We start from the raw sequence: 7,104 nt of genomic DNA, 5'->3' as shown, positions 1-7,104 counted from the left end.
AAGAGATTAATAATATCTAATGGTAAAGTGGATCAATTGTAACAATATACTGTAATAAAAGTTAAGTGAATGTGAGCTCACAAAATATCATGTACTATAATCACCCTACTTTCTGCACTGATGTGAGATGATAAAATGGCTATGTGATAAGTGAGGCAAATGCAGTAGGCATTGCCATGTAGTCTTGGGCTATTATTGACCTTCTATTTGACTATATGTCAGAAAGAAGATCATCTGCTTCACGTGATCTTGGATCCGTGAGCCATGATGATATTGTTGGTTGGATGTTAGGTACAGATTATGTCAATGACTAGTGAGCAGATATCATATATAATGTGCATGCACTTGACAAAGGGATGATTCACATCTTGGGCAGACTGGGATGTAATGGCTCAAATTTTATCATACTACTCAGAATCTTATGCAATTTAAACCTTATGATGTATATACATCTGGAATTTTATTTATGGACCATGGTTGACCATGGGTAACTGAATCTGCAGTCAATAAAACCACCAATGTCATATTATGAAATATATATTTGGTCTTCAACCCCATTTTCTGTCATACAACTCCTAAAATCCTCAGAACTTCCAACATGATATCATTTGTATGCTAATGATTGACTTATGGCAGGCAGCCTCCAGATGGCTTCAGGGTGGGGCTCATCATCAGAGTGATCAGGGTGTGATTAGAGGGTTGGGGCTTCCAGCCCCACCCCTCACCACCTGGGATGTGAGAGGGGCTGAATGTTCAATTAATCAGTCATGCCTATGTAAGGAAGCTTTCATAAAATCCCAAAAGGATTGGATTTGGAGAGCATCCAGGTAGCTGTATTCAGCTACCTGGGTGCTCTCATTCAATACATGAAGGCATATGGAGAATACATGGATGTTCCCAGAGGGTGAGTGCCCTGGGAGGACATGGAAGCATGTTACTTTCCCCCCATATCTTACACTATGCATCTCTTTATCTGTATCCTTTAATATTCTTTATAAGAAACTGGTAAATGTGTTTCCATGAGTTCTCTGAGCCACTCTAGTAAATTAATCAAACCAAAGAGGGGGTCCTGGGAAACCCAACTTGAAGTCCAACTGGAAGTTGATTAGAAGTTCTGGAGGCCCAGACTTGTAACTGCTGTGGGAGAATAGCCTTGTGGTACTGAGCCCTCAACCTGTGGGATCTGACATAATCCCCAAGTACATAGTGTCAGAATTAGAGGGCACCCATCGGAATTGATTGTTTGCTTGTTGCTGGGGAAAAATACATATTTGGTCACAGAAATCTTTTGTGTTGATGATTGTTGTTGTGGTGTGAGAGAAGGGGAACATCATGTTGAATATGTGTTTTCTACACATACAGCAGATAAGGGGGACTGCTGTTCTAGCTGCACCTGGTTCAATTGCTCAGAAATCATGTTCTTTGACAATGCCTGCTCATTATATTGATTCTACTAATGATGCCATTTTCTGTCAGTCTGATATGATTCTGTTAGAATTATGACTATTTTATACCGCAATTCACATGTAAGGTAACAAATTTTGATAATATATTCTTCTTTGCATTTGATAAGTATATGCTAAGCATGTAAGAAAGGAAATAAGAGTTCTTAATTCATTAATTGCCTACAAATAGTATAAATAATAATTTTAGTATAGCCTCCAAGTATGTTTCTAAAGCACTGCTTTGTAACAAATCATGAGAGTCTCTGTAATAAAGCATCCAAGTCTTATAATTTTTTTCCTACAAGGTCTAAGGCATGTACAAAAGTTCATGATTTTTTTTTTCTTTTGAGATGAAGTCTCACTCTGTCACCCAGGCTGGAGTGGAATGGCACAATCTCGGCTCACTGCAACCTCTGCCTCCTGAGTTCAAGTGATTCTCCTGTCTCAGCCTCCCGAGTAGCTGGGATTACATATGTGTGCCACCACACTCGGCTAATTTTTTTTTGTATTTTTGTTGAGATGGGGTTTCACCATGTTTGGCCAGGCTGGTCTCAAACTTTTGACCTCACGTGATCCACCCACCTTGGCCTCCCAAAATGCTGAGATCACAGGCATGAGCCACTGTGCCCAGCCTGCATGATTTTGTTTTAGTAAAGAGTCTTGCTATGTTGCCCAGGCTGTTCTTAAACTCCTGGGCTTCTCAAGTGATACTTCTGCCTCAGCCTTCTGAGTAGCTGAGATTATAGGGACAAACCACTGTATATATATATATATATATATATATATATATATATATATATATACACACACACACACACACACACACACACACACACACACACACACACCAAGTATATGCCCAGTAATGGGATGACTGGCTTAAATGGTATTTCCGGTTCTAGATCCTTGAGGAATCACCACACTGCCTTCCACAATGGTTGAACTAATTGACACTCCCACCAACAGTGTAAAAGCATTCCTATTTCTCCACATCTGCTCCAGCATCTGTTGTTTCCTGACCTTTTAACGATTGCCATTCTAAATGGCGTGAGATGGTATCTCATTGTGGTTTTGATTTGCATTTCTCTAATGATCAGTGATGATGAGTTTTTTTTCAGATGTTTGTTGGCTGCGTAAATGTATTCTTTTGAGAAGTGTCTGTTCATATCCTTTGCCCACTTTTTGATGAGATTGTTTGTTCTTTTCTTGTAAATTTGTTTAAGTTCCTTGTAGATTCTAGATATTAGGCCTTTGTCAGATGGACAGATTGCAAACATTTCCTCCCATTCTGTAGGTTGCCTGTTCACTCTGATCATAGTATTGGAAGTTCTGGCCAGGGTAATCAGGCAAGAGAAAGAAATAAACGGTATTCAAATAGGAAGAAAGGAAGTCAAATTGTCTCTGTTTGCAGATGACATGATTGTATATTTAGAAAACCAAATTGTCTCAGCCCCAAATCTCCTTCAGCTGATAAGCAACTTCCTCATAGTCTCAGGATACAAAGTCAATGTGCAAAATTCACAAGCGTTCCTATACACCAGTAATAGAGCACTAAATCATGAGTGAACTCCCATACACAATTGCTACAAAGAGAATAAAATAACAAGGAATACAACTCACAAGGGATTTGAAGGACCTCTTTAAGGAGAACTACAAACCACCACTCAAGGAAATAAGAGGACACAAACAAATGGAAAAACATTCCATGCTCATGGATAGGAAGAATCAATATCTTGAAAATGGCCATACTTCCCAAAGTAATTTGTAAGTTCAATGCTATACCCATCAAGCTACCATTGACTTTCTTCACAGACTTAGAAAAAACTACTTTAAATTTCATATGGAACCAAAAAAAGAGCCCATATAGCCAAGACAATCCTAAGCAAAAAGAACAAAGCTAGAGGCATCATGCTACCTGACTTCAAACTATACTACAAGGCTACAGTAATGAAAACAGCATGGTAGTGGTACCAAAAGAGATATATAGACCAATGGAACAGAACAGAGGCCTCAGAAATAATGCCATACATCTACACCATCTGATCTTTGACAAACCTGACAAAAGCAATGGGGAAAGGATTCCCTATTTAATAAATGGTGTTGGGAAAACTGACTAGCCTTATGCAGGAAACTGAAACTGGACCCCTTCCTTACACTTTATACAAAAATTAATTCAAGATGCATTAAAGACTTAAAAGTAAGTTCTAAATGTGTAAAAACCCTGGATGAAAACCTAGGCAGTACCATTCAGGACATAGGCATGGGCAAATACTTCATGACTAAAACACCAAAAGCAATGGCAACAAAAGCCAAAATTGAAAAATGGGATCTAATTAAACTAAAGAACTTGTGTGCAGCTTTATTTGGGAGTGTGCGTGGGGTACCTCTGAGTTTTAAAAATGAACAAAGTAAGTAGTCGTGCTTTCCTGACTCTTTGGTAGACATAGCCTTTTAAGACAGTCATTCTGAGCTGTTATGGTCTTAGGGTTTTCTATACTACTAAAACTTATTGACGACATGTAACCAAGAACTTAATTTTTTTTAAAAAAAAGAAAAAGAAATCACCCAAATACACATTAAAAACCTCTTATAACATATGTGCACATTCATAGATAACATGTAGAACTTGATTTTGTGTATTAAAACCTTGTAGAAAAGTTCAGACAGTGCACACAATCACTGCAACTTGGTCTTTGTAAAATCAGTGATATATATTTCAGATCTATCCACGTTGACCCAGTGAGGTATTCGATTTATTGTATGATCTAATGATATGCCATGTGATGACTGCAGCATATTTAATTATACTCTCTTCATGCTGATACCATATGGACATAAATATGATGAGATACCAGCATGGATATGCTTATGTGGTTGCTTTTAATGATTTGTACTATATTAGAAATGAAACAGAAGTATTGGAAATCCTAGCAAGCATAGCTGTATCTCTCCCATGGCTGTGTTGATTGCAACTGATTCCCCCTTAAAGCATGTCTTTTTGACATGTCGTGATCCTGAGAAAATCCAGTGTGTGCTTTTCAGAGAATGACAGTAAGGAGAGGAAATGGCCAATGGTCAAAGTGTTACTTGTCCTCTCGACTCCCCCTCATGAATGTTAAACTCTAAACTACTCAGGTCACAATTTAGAACCCCTTTGTTGATCCCTATAGAGTGTTCCCGGATGTCAAATGACAAATAGGCTTTTGAAGAAAAAACACCCTGTAAAGCCGTATTGCTCTGGTTTTTGTGTGTGAATGTGTGTGTGTGTGTGTGTGTATTTTTTTCTCTTCTGAAAACTGTAAATAGAATAATTTTCATTACGAATGAAAATATTTCTGTTCCATATTTATTTCCTGTCTCATGGCACTCTTCTCTTCTTGAATCTAGTAAGGATCTCAGCGTGTCTTATTTATACCTGCAAAAAATTACATCATTCTTCATTTTTCATGTCAATTACTGACATGTTTTCAAGTCTTCACAAGTTATTTCTGAAGATGTTGGTGCATTGAGGAGAGGCAGTGTCATTGTAGTTAAAGAAGTTTTTAAATAGGTTATGTTCAATAACATTTCAGAGCCCGTTTCTCCGGAAGGCATAGACATAGTGGTTTTATGCATAGTTAAACATAAAATAGCTCCACAAAGTCTTGTGTACGTGAAAGTGTTCATATCCTGGAAGATTCTAATTTACTACTCAGTACTGTCTCCTGGAGAGGAAAATAGGTAAGATAGGCTGCTGAGCCTATGATAATAACTCATGATATGAGGTGAAAGCATAGAGACAAAATGAGAGATGATAGATACTCAAACCGATGTGAGTGAAGAACAGCTGTGAAAGAGTGTCTATGGGAGAGAGAAGGCCATGGGGCTGCTTTTGTGAAGAAGGAATTTGTACACGTTAGTCAAGTGTCTGATACATTAAACATTTTAATAAAGCAAAACCTTATCTTCACATGTGTCAGAATGGGATTGTACAGATGTCACAATACAGTAGTGGTGAGAATAATGAAGAAATGAATGTGGAGGGCAAAGAATGAAGTCCACCAATATGGATATTAGATTTATGAATGAAAAGGAGTGTATCTCAAATTGGGCAGAACAAAGAAAGTGGCTAGCTAGGTAATTTGGGGGTTTCTGATGAGGAGACTTGTGGGGAGTCGCTTAATGGAAAGCGGAAGTTAGAAGGATAAGGGTGACCCTCAGGGTTTCATTTCTCCTCCCTAGAAGTTTTGCACATCAATGATATGTGCTTCGTTCACATCAGTTAGCATATTGGGATGCAGCTTAATCTAGAAAAAGTGGTTTTTTTTTCTTTAGGAAAGGTGTGTTTGCTGAGGTAGTTATTTCATAAAAGGACCTGAGAGACCCCTATGGTATATTATTTCAAACTAGCTTTAGAAACAAAGTAATAAAAGAATGTATATCTTGAGTACTAAAAAAAACTACCAATATTCTTGGCAATCATGTCACACACACACACACACACACATATATATGTATATATGTACGTATGTATATATTTGGTTGGTTACTAATAAGAAAAGAAGTCTCTTGTAATTTAGAGATTTTGTTTACCTTATTTACATGGGAATCTGATTATGCATGATTTCTTTGACATGTATGTTTTTGCAAAAGTGGAAAAAGAGATGGCAAAAGAGCTGAATTGCTGAATCTGGGAAATGTAGGAATCTTAGGAGCCTTCATGAGTACAAAGAAAATGATTTTTTAAATTATGACTCTAAGTATAACTGAACTCACTTCAGATGCATTTAGAATATTTGCATAAAAGATGATTTGATTTTGGCTGCTCCAGAAACTACTGGAAGAAGGAAAGAGTACTAGAATTCAGATAAACCACAGTGACTCGTTACTTCTCTTTGTTACTATTGGGAATCAGAGACATAGATTTTGTTGATATTAGTCATTCAAATGAAATAAACATGAATGTGCATACATTGGCTTTGTTTTTCAAGGAGCTAACTTTTGGATACAATAGCAATTTAATGAAAATTCCTTAGAGAATAACATGATACTTCAAACCAGACTATTTTAGAAACAAGAATAATGTTGAATTCATTAATTGATTCATAAAATGGTTATTTTCAATGAATATTGGAGTCATTTCCAAATGTGAAAGCTTATTAATATCTAATGCTTGTAGCAGTTTTATTTTGTAGAAGTATGTCAATATTGATAAATGATGATACTTTTTATTGAGGTTTACATATTATACCTTATTGCCGTGAGTAGATGAAAAAACTTTCAGAAGGCTGAACTACAGAACACAAGAAACTTGGGCAATAATTACACCACATGGGTCTGAGAAATAATGAATACTGTCTACTAGGATTCACCAAACATATATCCAAGCTGATTAATTTAGAACGCTTCCACTGAGGAGATGTGAAGTGTACATTCAGCTGAAGTGTCATCATAATTGTGTACCTTCTCAGTTATTGGGCAAGTTAAAGAGCATGATGAATGGTTGTAGTATAATGGTGTATTTCCTTCTCATCTCTTGCACTAAAGACATGTGAGAGCACGTACCACCTGCTTTGACATTGATTCCCAGGTGCATGAGTTGCTCCTCTGTTTTTAGACCACATTTGTTTTTATCCCTCCGCATATCCACATTGATACTGACACTGTTTCATTCTAGTTT

Source organism: Pan paniscus, chromosome 18 (genome assembly GCF_029289425.2).
Source record: "Pan paniscus chromosome 18, NHGRI_mPanPan1-v2.0_pri, whole genome shotgun sequence".
Lineage (NCBI taxonomy): Eukaryota > Metazoa > Chordata > Mammalia > Primates > Hominidae > Pan > Pan paniscus.
The sequence above is the reverse complement of the archived record's forward strand: the minus strand, read 5'-3'. Positions refer to the sequence as shown.